Source organism: Pteropus alecto, unplaced genomic scaffold (genome assembly GCF_000325575.1).
Source record: "Pteropus alecto unplaced genomic scaffold, ASM32557v1 scaffold103, whole genome shotgun sequence".
Lineage (NCBI taxonomy): Eukaryota > Metazoa > Chordata > Mammalia > Chiroptera > Pteropodidae > Pteropus > Pteropus alecto.
The window spans coordinates 3529268-3544991 of record NW_006436288.1 but is presented as its reverse complement, the minus strand read 5'-3'; the positions used below and the strand labels follow the sequence as shown (position 1 = coordinate 3544991).

The window sequence follows — 15724 nt, the reverse complement described above, 5'->3', positions numbered from 1 at the left end:
AAGAGGATTAACTTTACATAACTCTTGAGGTTACTTCACATGCCATATCTACTTCCATTTGAAAACTGTCAAGAGTAAACTGAATGTAACCATCTTAGCCTAGAGTTGGACGTATAATTGGGACGGTGCTCAGGGGGAAAGCTAAGGCCACAGACACTGAAGTTAAAGTGGGTAAGAATTTTGGGTAAATCTTAAAATTTAAACTCTGCATTATCCAGTCATCACACTTTTTAACCTTTTCTTGTTCTATCATCAGCCCTATTTTCTGCTTCTTCTATACCTTCCACAGAAACACGCATCTTTTCTCATACCCAAATTTAAACACTATTTAACCTGCTAAGCATGGAGTGCTCTATTCCAGACAATGTTCACTCCTGCCTTTAAAACTCAGCCTCTGCATGCCATCTTATAAGACCGACATCTATCAAATTCTAATCATTTTATATATCTTCCAATAACCTATAAATCTACATATTTTTCTATTCTCTGTTACTGGTCATATAGTTGTCGATGTGCTGCTGTTGAATATGATATAAACCACATACATATACATATATATTTAATTTTATAAAAATTGACCACATATCCAACTATGCTATGTACTTTATGTGCATTGCCTTACATGATCTTCATAATATTATAATCCTCATGACTAGATCCATTTTACAGATGAAGAAAATGGGAAATAGAGATGTTAAGCAGCCAACCTGGGATACAAACTGACGTCTCTGACCTCATATCTCATACACTAACCACATTGCCCTGTCTTTAAGAGACTGAAAACTGCTTAATTCTAATTCGACTAACATGGATTAAATACATACTCTGAGACTGACACTGCTGGTACCCTTTACAACTGTTGCCTTCTATCCTCTTCCAATTATGCTCTGAGGTAGGTATTATTATTCCCATTCTGCAGATCAAAGCACCAAAGCTTCCGGCGTAACTCTTATTTTAAAGGGTAGGCCAAAAGTGTACTCCTTAGATTTAGGCAAACAGAAATGATATAGCCTAATTTAAAAAACAAAATACACGATAACAAATTAATTCATCCCCACAGGGTGAATTAATTTCAAGACCCCACTACTGAGTCTAGAAAGCACAGTGCGTTAGTTAAGACTCTGTGCAAGATAACACTTTCAGTACCATTTCATGTATCTGCACTTGTCCTAGTACTGAGGGGGTGAAAGTCACGAACAAGCTGCTCTATCCTTCGGAGCTCATGTAAAGTAATTAGCTTAATAAGGGATCCCTAAGTTCTATGCCTCTGGATAGAGATCTGAAGAAATAACGAGGATGTTAATTTAAAAAATAAAAATTTAGGAAATGTTTATCGAGTTGGAAGTGTTGTTATTTAACAATAATTTTAAAACCGAAACAGTTTCTGTAGGTGTCTACTAATGTTTGCACAACGAAATTTATTTAGCAATGAAATAAAAGTCCGAAGAATGTTTTTCCCTTAGTGAAAATTGGTATGGAAAATGTAGAGGAAGAAAAACTTCCAGAAGTGTTGGTAGGAAAAGAACACAAAGATATCAGCAGTTAGAAAAGGGCAGTGAGAAGCTTTCCCTTTAAATGTGAACAATACATTGAAATTGCACCCCACCCAAAGAGAGTTTTTCAATCACCTAAAATGTGGCTTAACTCCTCAGGCATGTAGTTTTAGAAGATGGGCCAAAACGGCCTCTGATATCGCATGCTACAGGTCCATGAACTACCTCTCTGGAACCAACATCTTCTATTCCCAGCACATGTGAGGGCCAGGTGAGGAGGAGTAAAGGTAAGACATTTAGAAATAAGAGTCATTTATAGCAAAGAATAAGGCAATGCTGGCCTGGGCTTTTTTTTTTTCAAAGCTGATTTGTCGATAAGTTGCTCTGAATCTGCATTATGGCTAGGCACTACTCAAAAAACAAAATTACTGAAAGCTTTCACAGGAATAGTCGCCAGGAGGGAAGAGAGCAATATAGTAGTAATAATAATTAGGAGGGTAAAATTTGAGGTGATTTGCATATTCTAGGAGCGACTTGGAAATAACCTTAAAAAAAAAGTAAGCAGAGCAAAATATGAAACTTGGTTATTAATTATAGAAAATAAATTATTACAATGTACAGTGTGTTGTTTCTTTTATTGTCCATCAGTGGTCGGCATAAGAGAATATCTCAATCTGTTTGGCCAGAGGGCAGGGCTCAGTCTCCTAATGTGGAGGCGACTACCTTTGAGAAGACAAAGAGCAGAGTGTTGAGCACACACAGATTCTGGAACTAGACAGAAGTCCAGCTGGATCTTGACTCTGTCACTTACTATCTGAGATTTAACTTCTCTGGTACTTATGTACCTGACTTGTAAAATGAGGTTAATAATACCTCCTACCTCACAGGAATCTTGTAAGCATAAAAGAGTAAATGTAAAGTACTTAGAAAAGCACTAGGACTTGGTAAGTGTTCTACAAGTACCTGGCAAATAAATAATAAGCTCTTACTTTGGTGCTGTTCTAGGCACTGAGGATACAATTTTAGAGTTTTCGAAATACTTCTGAATTATCTCACTCGATTTGCTATACTCTATGATAGTCAAAGCAAATAATATTTGTCTCTTCCTTTAACACATAGGGAAACTGAGGCCCAGAGAGTAGAGTGAGTAATCTGACCCAAATTCACTGGAAGAACCAAAATTGAAACCCAGTTTTCTCAAGTGTTTAACTCGCGGGCTACCCAGCATCAAGGCTGGTGTTCTGGAGGCCCTTTTTCTGTCAAAAATCATTCTCATTCCTATCTTCCCCTCCCCTTCTCCACCCCTCTCTCGACTGAGGAATCTTCCTCTTGTTTTTACAGGCTTTTGGCCAAAAAGAGTAAAGTTCTCTTAATTATGGTGGCCTCTCTATGCCAAGATTGTGAAACACACAGAAAGCCTGGCACCCATCGCTAAGGCCATGACTCTGCAATTTTATACCTTCTGAAACCAAAAGAACACTACCCATGAGATAAGGAAAAAGGATAATACAGTGCCCTTGTAGTTGTTTATGAGTTTCTAGAATTTCCTGAATGGACTGAGGTGACTGCAGACTTGCCCTCCTATGCTTCGGAGCCCAGGTGCTGGGAGGAAAATACTGGTGGCTCTGGGGGGCTGTGCGGTGAGGTGGTTACCAGGGGACTATGCTGACTTCCTTTTCCAGCCCCAGTGTTTCATAAACTCCACTCAAAAACAAACCCTTAGAAAAATTATACTTGTCTGCCACAGAGAGCAATATTCAAATTTGGACCAATCTGCCATTTTAAAAAATGATCAAAGATGGTCAACATATGCAATGCTCTTATTTGGGAAATAGCAGAGGACCACAAAGTCCAAACTACCCTAATTCCCAGAATGTAAATCCACAGGGCATGCAAAAGGTATGCCTTGCTTGATATTCACAGCAGTCTAGGGCCCTGAGAACTCTGGGCCTGACTGGATTAAAGGCTGTTAGCTGGGAGCCTGGGGAAGTTTCCATCTGGCTATACAACACAATGCTTGGCACTCCCTTGGAGAGAAAGCAGAGACAGGGAAGAGGGTACACATGGTGCCCGGACTACCAAGAGGCCTTGGAAGTATTTCAAAGGAAACAGGAAAATGTAAGACTTGCAAGCACCCTTCTCTGCATTCACATCTCCACTCCTGCCAGAGAAATAATATCTGAGGGGACCACAGAAGGTCCCCTTCTCTTTTACTCCTTCCACGTGGCTTCCTACTCCAGATTGGGGATGGAGAACCTTCCAGGGAGTTCTATCCTTAGCTTTCCAGTCAACTGGCCATTAGATCACAGGGTCTAATCCATGTCCTCCTGCACTTTGTTATTGTTTTTGTTGTTATTATTTTAAACTTGCTAATATTTCTCCTGCGTATCAAAGTGAACCAAGAGGAGCCCATCCCAGCAGGCAAAAGACAATTTGACCATGAAATAGAGCTGCTTCAGGATTTTACACCCTTAGGGTGAACAGAAGTTGCTTAAACGACGGCGACTTCATATACTGCTACAAATGGCTCGTACTTTTTATTCCCTAAAAGTTCAAGGGGGCCCTTTCAACGTAGGTGCTACTTTGGCTTGAGAATAAAAAGTGAGTAGATCATCACTCAAACATGGTAAGACTTATGCTCTCAAGTTTCATTCCTGAAATTTGACAACGGCAAAACTTACCTACAAGGATACAGGCACACAACTCCCTTTTGGAAATGATCGACCGAAAAGCAAACATTTAGCAGATAAATGGAGCAAAAAAACTTGCCAGCTGGCAGGGCCCTATCAAGCCTACGGCCCCCCACCAACCATTCCCCTTCTGGCCAGGCACCCTCTCTGCACGCTCCCCCTCCATATCCACTCCAGGCACTTACCCTGGGTCTCAGCAGGAGAGAAGAAGCAAACCTGTCCCGGCAGGAGGCTCGCGGCGCTGCGGGGACTTTCACAGAGCGCGGGAGTGGGCGGGACGAAGGCGCCACCCACACTGACTAATTTTCTGTTAATTTGCTCTCCAGCGTTTATGAAACAACTCCCAGCCTCCAAACACCTTCCCTAAATCGTCTGATTGTTTTGTCTCCGGGAGTAAATAACGCCTACCGGCTCCGGTATTTGAACCCCTCTATCTGGCGCCAATAGCAGCAATTCTTCCCTAAATGCCATTTCTCCTATTAGGTGGGGCCGAGATGTTAGCTATTGTATAGGAGGAACTCTGCATGCATTTTAAGTACGGGAGTGGGAAAACAAGGAAAAAGCGGTTAACTTGTATTTAGCTGGAAACAATGTAAAAACATCTTAACGTTGAACTTTGAAAGTATTTAAAACTTTATAGAAAATTTAAATCTCTAGGGAAAAAAATGGTTAGCAATCACTGATAAAATTATGTTCCATTAAACTTCATTTTCCATACATCCGTGGCAAGGCAAAGGCTGGCACTGACACAATATAAACATTTAGTAAAGATGACTGATAGCCTTCCAAAGCTGTGAGCCCAGATAACTTGTTTCCTTACCGTGTCCCCTAATGTTGAGTCCAAAATGGAATTGGGAGAAGTTATATTGGGTAAAGTTTATTACACAAGCAGGTTAGTATGGTTTTTATGGGGACAGTTAAGGAAATATTTTAGGTGGACATAGTTATTCTAATATCAATAGCTAGAGATATTTCCAAGCCTTCTAACCCACAACAATACTTATGGCTCTAGCTTCCATGACTTTATCTAGAAATGTTTAAGAATTTATGTTTTCAATCTACATTACTGTTCTCCTGGTAATACTTCTCACACATTGCCACCTGTTAGGTGCAGTATGCTTCTTTGTTTTTGTTGTCGTTTTGGGGGTTTGGGAGTCCTAATTTTATCTCCTTTAGGCTTTAAGGGGTGCTTCCAGGACTAGCTGTCTTGGATTTACTACAAAAAAGGGAAGTAAGACTAGTTTGTGCTAGGAAGCAGAAATTAATTACAGGCCTGAGAACAATTTTTACATGAGCATACCAGTAAGAGTATTGGGAAATCTAGCATCAGAAAACAAATGCTTCATTTTCATGTCTGTATCTTTTGAAAACTAGTCACCTATTTTGTTAAAGTACACTGGAACCTGGCTGCAACACTAACTGGAACTGGACAGAATTTGAGATAGTTCTATTCTGAATTCTTGCCATTGGAGTTTAGTACTACAAGCATTGAAAAGGCTCTTTTCATTTTTTATGAGGTGATATGGCCCAAATCTTATGGATTGCTTTACAGGAAAAGATATAGCTATTACTTAAATAATTTGACCTACAGAATTCCAGTTGAGCAATTCTCACATTCTAATATGTTTTTGAAAAGAGCACTTGACTCATCTGATGCTCTAATTATAAAATGTATTCAAAATTAACTAATCAGTGAATAAATACTAAGTTCCTGCTATCAAAAAACCATGAACAATTATTGCCTGTGTGATATATATCTGTCTTTGATATAATATCAGCACTTGACTGTAATTAATTTAATTCAAAGGATATTTATGAAATAAATACAAGGCACTTGGCTTGATGCTAAAGTATGAAACTAAGATAAATAAATAAAATAAAATAATTTTACTCAAAGAGTTTACAATCTAGTAAACACAAAAGCCAAAGAAGTAAGAAGTTGCCATTAAGCTTGAGAAAGAAAAAACTTCAATGTAGAAATCAGAATGAAAATTGGGGTAAGAACTAAGGCAATAACAGGAAAAAGGTTGTGAAAGAATTTATGCTTTCTATACATCTTTGTATTATGTTATTAAATGAGTGAGGAACAGAAAGAGTTATTAATTCAGCTTGTTTTAGTTTGGGTAAAGGGGAGGGTTCAAACTTTGAATTCTTCTTCTCGCCACTGTTTTAAGCCTGCAAGGAAATCTTTGGGACAAGTAATTTTCTAGTAAATATTAGAACAGTTTAAAGTTCATTGATTTGGGATAGGGAGAGCAAAGGTCAATCAGCAAAGAGTAACTGCCACAACAAAGAAAAGGGAGATCAAATCAGAAAGGTCTGGAAGAATAAAGCATTAGAAGTCTAGTAGCTTTTGCCTTTTAAAAACACAGACAGAGAAATATCAGAAAAGATTGCCATCCTCACTAGACTAGATTTCCTGTAAGTGGGAAGGAATCACTTCTTTTAGTTATCTCAGATTTTTGTTTGTCCTTAAATCCAAAGACTAGGTGCCCCCAAAATCTGAAACAAAGGTGCATACCCTTCTTGGAGATTTCAGTAAACATACATTAGAATATGTATTAAGATTAAGGAAAGCAAAAAGTAAAACAAATATATGCAACATTCTAAACATACAATTATTATTTAGAATTATAACATACTTTTAAAAAGTATATTAAGATTGTTTATCTCTCCCAACAGCCCTACAAGGGAATTCTTATTTTTCCTATTTTATAGGTAGACATTCTGAGATCTAGAGCAGTTTGAAAGTTGTACTGATTTCTAAAATAAACTCTGAACCTAAATTTTTCAGTATGTAAAAGTAGCCACAATGAGACAGGACTAAAAACATGGGAAAACTTATGCAGCTAATCCAGAGAATATGGTACAGTCGAAAGGATAGACAAGTCAAAAGAATAGAATTGAGTCTAGAACCACACTTAATTGGTCAATTAATTTCCAACTCAGGTGCCAAAGCAATTTAATGGAGAAAGAAAAGTTTCTAATAAATGGAGATGAAACAACTGGATGGTCATATGCAAAAAAGTGAACTTCAATCTCTAGTTCACACCATACATACAAATTAAGTCAACATGGATCCTAGACCTAAAGGCTAACACCATAAAACTTCTAGAAGAAAGTGTAAGAAAATATATTCATGACCTTGAAGTAGGCAAAAATTTCTTAAACCAGACACAAAAATCATTATCTGTAAGAGAAAAAAATCGACAAATTAGACTTCGTCAAAATTAAAATCTGCTCATCAAAAGGCATCATTAAGAAAATGAATAGGCAAGCCACAGTGGGAGAAAATATTCTCATTACATTTATCTGACAAAGAACTTATATGTAAAATATACGAAGAATAATTATAGCAATAATTAAGAGACAACAAAGACAATTAAAAATAGAAAAATATGCAAAAGATTTGAACAGACACTTCACAATAGAAGACATATGAATGGCTAAAAAACATACGCAAAGGTGTTTAATGTCAGTATTCAGGGATATGCAAATCAAAACCACAATGAGCTACTTCTTCCAAAACCTTAGAATGGCAAGAATTAAAAGGACAGACACAATCAAATATTGATGAGGATGTGAAGCAAATGGGATTCTCACACGTGGCCTGTGAGAGTATAAAATGGAACACTGATACTGAAAAACTGTCACCTAATTTCTTATAAAGATAAATACAGACCTAGGCTATCATCCAAAAATTCCACTTCAGGGTATTACCCAAGAGAAATGAGGACATAGAGACACGAAAAGGATTGTTTAAGTATTTCTTCACAGTTTTAGTCATAATTGCCCCAAACTGAGAAAACGCAAATGTTCATCAGCAGAAAACTGGAAAAATAAATTATGGTATATTCCTATAAGAATACTAACTACATCATGATAAAAAATAATAATAATAATAAGCTGCTGATACACACAATAACATGACACAATCTCAATACTGTGTTAAATAAAAGAGACACAACAGACTATATACTGTATGATTTCATTCACATAAGTTCAAAAATAGGTAAAATTATGATAATAAAACTTGAGAGTACTGTATACATTAATCAAAACATTGACTATACACTTAAAATCTGTATACTTCACTGTATACAGTACATAATTTATACTGTACATAAATTATACCTCAATAAGAAATTAATTTTTTAAAATTCATTAACTCTGTGAAAGGTAACAATGAGCTAAGCCTAAAAAACATATTCACTTCTATTGATTCCATCTTAAATCAGATGGAAAGTGTTGAAGAAAAAATGTAGGTAAATGTATTATAGAGGAGTCTATGAAAGCTTAGTGCATTTGTTTGTCCCTCTTCTAAAGAAATTAAAATTTTATTTGTTTCTCCCGGAAGATGGATATTGTTAAGTGCAATTATCTGCCAAAGGTTAAAAAGGACATCATCTCTTTTATTACAAGCAGTCAAGTAGCAACACCTAATCTTGCCAAAATTCTCTAGCAAATGTTTCGGGCAATATGGACACGTAATTCTTCATCTGTGGGATTAATGCTGACTTTTCCAGCATATACTACAACACTGATTCATGGACTCTTCTATAGGTCCAGGGAAGGCATCCTGGCACTCCAATCAAAAAATTTAGTTACAAACTTAGATTAATCAATCCTTCTTTCAGTGTAGGTGATATATTGGAGGCTTTTAAAACAATACATTCACAGAAGCAAACCTGAAAATATTTTAAGTTTGGAAAGCAAGCACCATGCACCATTTGTTAATATCTCCATAATTGCTTTTGTTTCTCTGACATCGTATAAGCTTACTAACAACAGTTACCAGAATGTACTAATAAAAGTTACCACCGTTTCTATCATGGATCTTCTTTTAGAAATATTAGAGCCTTCCATGTGCTGAGAGAAATCACTTGGCAAATCTTGTAGAAGCTATTTTTTTCTGCCAAACCTCTTTAAAATTCTTCTTTTTCTCAGTTTTGATTTAGTAACTTTAGATCTCTGCATTATGTTGTGTTTTGCACGGAGCTATTGACTTCAGCTAAGGAACCGTGAACAATAATTATTTTGCATGACTAAGCTCTGCTACACCATTGTCAGACAGGCACTTTACAGTACCACCAGTTTCAAAATTTAGAACAGAGCTGTCAAACAAGCAAATGCCTACACCAAAGACTTCTATTTTCAAGCTACAGGCATGAGTTCTATGAAGTGCAATAATAGAGTGAATCTTTGTATTCTTGTGAAAGCTCCTGATTTGACAGTCCTGGGAATGAAAGCCTGTTTCTTCCTAGAACAGATATATCAGTGGTGGCAACAGTACAAATTTTTAAGCAAGGCTGAGGTATGGTATTAGTGCTGGAAAAGGGAGACTCAGGCACTGAGATTATTAAATGTTATTAAGGTGGATTGTATTTGTGGTAGCAGAGAACGACTTACCCCAAGCTGAGAACATCTGTTTTGGTTCATCTCAATTGAACATCTTTCCAACTATTCAAGAAAACTTGTATGAAGTTAATGATTTATACCAACTAAAAAATTTATCCTAGAGATAACACAAATCTAATACAAATGTTTTTCGACATTTTACAAAGCCCAAGAATGGAGCATGTTACAGCAAACGTTAATAGACAGGGTCATACATTGGAAACATAGGGCTAAACAATTTGTTTACAAAGCTGACCTTTTATCCCTTAGATTTTTATAGCACTTCCTTTTTTTATATAAATTAAGTGTTCCTCATTTAGAGATAATAATAGTTCCTGTCTCATAGGTTTGCTGTGATGATTAAAAAATAAATAAATATACGTGAAATTATTAAACAGGGGCTAGAACAATAACATAATAACAATTGTGTTATTGTTATCATCATCACCATCATCATCATCATCATCATCTACTTTCATCCTTACTTCTTCCTCATTTATTGAGTTCTCAGTTTCTCTTCATTACCTGGTTCAGGACTCTAAACTAAACTTTCCTGGCCTAGTTTTTCCAGGTTCCTTCTGGCTCCTCTATGCCAATAAGATCTTCTCATGCCAATAAGATTTCATCAATACATTTTTTCTATAATTTACAAAGCTAAGAAGCAACTTAGATTCATAGAGTTTTTGAACTTGTGGAGATCATCTAGTCTAGTAGTTTCCAAAACAAAGTACACAGAAATCTTAATTCATTCAATTGAGAAGAAAATATGTTAATATATATATTTTTATATATTTTAGTATAAAATTTACTTAAGAAATAAGCTTATTATTTAATGAATAGATTCACAATTGTATATATGTAACTTATAATAAATATATGTTAGAGGAAAAATGCTCAAAGATTTTTTTTCTCTTTACTGATAGGATAGTAAAATAAAAAAAAAGTTGAGAGACCAGTGATCTTGCTTGCTCCTCTTACTTCACAGAGGGTAAGAACAGTACGACTTACCCAAGATCTCAACTGTAAGTAGAAGAATCTGGTTGTCAATGGGAGAGAGTTTGAGATGACCTTAGCTAAGTTAAATAACCCCACTGGGAAAACCAGGAGCTTGACCTAAAGCTGGCTGCATAGAAAGACCTACCGGGTCTCAGCCTCTTCATCTTTAAAGGGGGAAATTGAGTCCTAACAAATAAAATTATTATAAGTATTAAACTAAAGGAGAACACATTTAAAGAGGGTAGAATAGTGTTTGGACCAGTGTAAGGGCTTAATTAATGTTACTTCACTTCCTTTCATGTCCCAGAGTAGAGGTATTTCCAATCAATAATAGAACCTTTTAAAAACTGGAATAAATAATACTGTATCATTTGGTGTTAAGATAAATGTTACTAAGTAAAATTTTTAGATTTCAAACCATTTTAAAGGATACAAGCACAATAATAATAACAACCTCAAGTAACACAGTAGCCTGGTAGCTGAGGGATGTTGGGGTAAGGGGCTCTTTGCTACCCTCACCTCAAATGAAACCATACAGGTCAACACCATCGTTAGTACCAGAATTCTCTATTGGAGTTTAGGAGCAGTGATCTATTTGGAAGGGGAAACCAGGGACTTGTCCTAAAGCTGGATGACTAGAAAGTACAGTGTTTACTTAATCCATTTCCTGTTTGCCCCAAGAATACTCTCCAGCGGTGCTTGCGGCTGCAGTGTTTACCCGGAAATAACTCATGGATTACAGTCCTAACATTATTATGTTTGCATCGCTCTAGTATATCGATACTGTTTGAAAACAAATGACATCATTCTACTTATAGTATCCTATTTTAGTAGTTTGATTGATGAAAATGTCAAATCCTAGAAGGCATAGCATTCCTATGTGTGATGTTAAATGAACGTTGGCAGCGAGCGGCACTTTTTTTTCTAAACTGGAAAGGGGTTTAATGTATCTTTATTTGGAGTAGTGTTTTTAATGGGTTTGTTCTAGTGCCCCACCCCACTCCAGCCATCACTGGTTGTTGTCACTGGTTGTCACATATGCTTGTATTCCTAGCCTTTCCACTCCTTAAAATTCTATGCAAACTATAGTAAATCTCCTTCATATTCACATGTGCTCTAAAGAGCCACTATACTATGCAAACTGTTCACTTTCAACTTAATAAGTCTCCTCATCCTTAAATCAAAACTAATTAGCTTTGTTTTTCAAATTGCTGACACTGGGGGTCTTCTCTATAACAAAACTATATATGTGATTAGTGATATAACGGCTGGTGCTGAGCTTGGGCAAATATTTATAGAGTAATCATATTGGATAGGGTTGAATAACCTCTTGGATTAAGTGTGAGCTTCTGCCAGGCGATGCTGCAAAATTGTGCTAATTTAATGGTACAGTCCATTGTTCCGTCTGCTGATACAACCTCTACAGACACTGATACAAATATAATCAGGGATATTAGGGCACCGTATGGTTCCTTTATTGGCACTCTTGGCAGTAATATGCCAGAAGAATCGAAATACCACTTTGCAAATATAAATTATGCGATAGGTAAATTAAAGCTTATACAGGGAGAGGGTATAATGTGTACACAGCTAGCACGGTGGTGAGACTAAAGAAGGTAGTCAGTGAATAAATAGTTGTCACATTATTAGTATATTAGATATCAGAGGAACAATTTTAGTTTTTTTTTGCTTTCAGGAACAGTAAACAGATCTTAATTAGGCAAATCAGCTTTTGTGTTAAAGGAGGATTTCTTCTATATCAAAATGTATTGATATTAATCCAACTTCTCACAGAGACACAGCAAGTAAATCTGACAATATATAGTTCATTCTTAATATGTAGTCCTTAACCTATAGCCTGAAAAGAGACTTAGGCCTTGGGATGAAGGCAGTAGTTTTGAAAGGTCATGCAGTTAAGCAGTGGCCAAATGGAAACTAGAAATCCCATTTTCGCACATCCTGACCAGTGCTTTCCCAACCAAGGTATAAAGATCTATTAAAACATTGACATACAGATGACTTTAGGAAACTGGGTCTTTTCCTTACACATATTCCTTACTCATATTGTTATATAATTTTTAATTTAATAAAGATTGTATATTTTACATGTATAGGCAAAAAGACCTTGAGCTTTTTATTTGCATTGATTAATTACAATTGTACCGTTTTAAAAATACTGTGGAGCTATCTTTCTTAGACACTCCAACCAGTTAGCTATATTTAGATGTGAAGAGGAGGCAGAGTAATTCTTAAAGAGTTCTATGTTTCTTACAACTGACTTGACTGACAGGTCTTAAGTGCTATTTCTTTCAAAGCAAATATGACTCATAGCCTTTAGGTAGAATGTGTGCACAGTCTAGAAATATTGATCTGTCCATATCCTAGAAACATTAAAACACAATAAAAAGAATTTTTAACTTAATTCTGAATAATGCAATAGCAGAAACATATGAACAGTACACAATCGGCAATGGTAATGTATCTGTAATATTTTATAATGTCAAGGATTTAATTTAAACTCAAAAAAACAGAAACTGTCTTTACAGCCCGAACTCACCACCGTCAGCTTAACTGCGACACTTCTTAGAACAGTAGGTACCTAAAGAAACTTAGCTAAAGATATAAATAAATATACATTATTTAAATCATTGAGTATAAGGTACCCGCCTTGTAAGTAACTCTAGTCACCAGCTCAAAATTTAGAAATGAGAGCACCAGGAGGCAGTTGGTAAAACTTCTCTTTGGAGTTTGTCAATAACAGAATGAAGAAATATCCCCAATTACTCCACATCAACATTGGCCAGAGGTAAATGTAGGAAGAGGCAGGATACGAAAGGCAGCCTGGGACCTGGAGGTTCCAGTCGATAGACGCTCCCTTCCCTGTTGCTCTCTGCACTACTTGAAAACCCCTTTTTCTACTTGCCCCTGGCTAGCCTTATTGCTACCAGAATTTCTGGTTCCCACAGAAGGCAGCAGAGAATAATCAATACGTCTGTGGGTTACAAAACACCGTTTTCTCAATTTTGGCTCCGATGGCTCTCCCAGCCCCGTGCAGGGGCCAGCAGCTAAATTCTTCCTTCCAGCAGTCATTCAGTGACAGAGTTGCAGACCACACTGCTGTCACTACCTTAAGAGTAGTATTTTCAATTAAAAAAATAGTTAAGCCTTTTACAAATAACTCTGTTTTTATTTAATAAATGTGTATAGTACTTTCCTAGGGCAATGGAGATATACTTCCAGACAATTACATTATTTGAGGGGGTAAATGTCAATAGATGAGAAAAATGGGCTTGGGGCAGAGAACTGGTGAGTGTGGGAACAAAACAAGTGACATGTAACCAAAGGACATTTTTTTTGTGCCTGTTGACCTTTCTCGTTTTTCAGTCTTGCCCTGCAAATCATTGTCACAGTCTCTCACCCACTCCTTTCTCAGTAACTCCTTGGGGTTTGCAATGATGCCCTTGGCTCTTGCCATGTAGATCAGAGTATTGCTTGGAAAATGTCCATTTAGTACAATTCTATAGGCTAAGACTTGCCACATACAGTGCAAACAATCTAGTCCTTAGACACAGGGAATTGAAGTGTTCATGTTTAAGAAATTTTATCTCCATGTTAAATCAATTTGTTTGACATTATGACACTGTGGCTAAGCAAGTTTCTGCAAGGTTGAGTTCCTGTCCCCGAACCATCTTTATTATCTTATCCTTCACCTACTTTGTGCCCTGCATCTAGGTTCTTCACATCCACTATTGAATATCTGAATCTCTGGATCTTTGCCAGATCTCTCTACAGACATAGGGGTCTCTGTAGACTCTATAATAACTACCTGATCCATCTCTGCTTAAAATGACACATAAGATTCACTCTAACCTTGGTTCGTATGCTAACTGTTCTTTCCCCTTGGCGTCATCTCACAATTTCATTTTCCCTTTGTATAGCCACATCCTTTCTTCTCAAGGCTAGATTAATAATCTGGTTACAATCCTACTTTAGAAGCCCTGGGGTGACTATGGACTCTCAATTCTAATCTTCTTTGTTCTGGGTCAGTTCCAAACCCCAAGTGTAACAGGTGCCGTATACGTAATAATAATAATAAAGCATTAATAATACTAGTAATTTATATTTGTTGAATACTTACAAAGTACTAGGCCCTGTATTTTCAAGAATTGTTTTAATAGTCATAACCACTTTTTAATTTATACAGGGCTGATAGTCTGCTGATAAGTATATGGGTATATCTTTCCCAATTGTGAAAATATTGTAACATTTTCTCATGGGTTAGTAAAGAGCCACTGCCTCAGTCTTCTAAGTGCTCTCACCTGACTTCCCAGCTACCCAGGCTCTCTTGACATCACCTCCCCATGACTCAGCAATTAAAAGGTTGATGTCTGGGCACAATGCTCTGGCTAATGTTGATTCTGATTGGTTGCTGCTATTCCATTCTGGCTGTCAAATATTTTTAATATCAGCCCCTGACTATTAGTATTATCCCTAATCTACAGGTTAGACAAGTGAGGCTCAGAGAAATTGACTCAGAGAAATTTAGTAAGTGGTAAAGCAGAGATTCAAGCCCAAGTTTTTGTCACAGATACAGATTCCTGGGCCCCACCCTCTGGTAATTTTGATCCAAAGCAGTATAGTTTCAGGCTAGAATCTGTATTCTCAAAAAGGTGATGTTTATGCTATTCAAACTTTGCAAAAAATGCACTAAGGCAGCTTTTCCAGAGCATAATTTGAGACTGACTAGAAATATGAGGTATCTCCATGTCTTAAATGAACAAGTAAAGACTTTAACACAATTCTTGAATTGTAGGAAATGTTTTTTAATAGACTAGGATATCTGTTTCAGGTGGTAAATTACTTGCTAGTTGTCTTAGGTGGGGTGGTGCAATTCAAAAGAATCATTTTTTGATATCTTTGCAAACATCATTAGAGACAGCCAATAATTACAATGAAGCAAAATTACAGTTTACAAATAGTTCAAATAAAAAGGACATAAAACGAGAACTAAAACAAAAATGATTCCATGAAACCTAGAAAGGGGGCACTGAGTTTACTAAGAAAAATGTTTTGGTTCTAAAAAAACTAGCGAGTTACCCAAATACCACTCCAGAATATACTTTGCAGAAGCATAACCTGCGAATAAAG

General features: G+C 36.6%; 1 protein-coding gene across 1 annotated transcript in view; it reads right to left on the bottom strand.

Annotated features, from left to right (window-relative positions):
• The window catches only part of MGST1 (microsomal glutathione S-transferase 1), a 15881-nt gene extending 11310 nt beyond the window's left edge, over positions 1-4571 (bottom strand). Inside the window, exon 1 of the mRNA XM_006912659.3 lies at positions 4369-4571. The gene's annotated coding sequence lies outside the window, so the exon portion shown is untranslated. The remainder of the gene's footprint in view (positions 1-4368) is intronic.
• Between the last annotated feature and the right edge of the window lie 11153 nt (positions 4572-15724).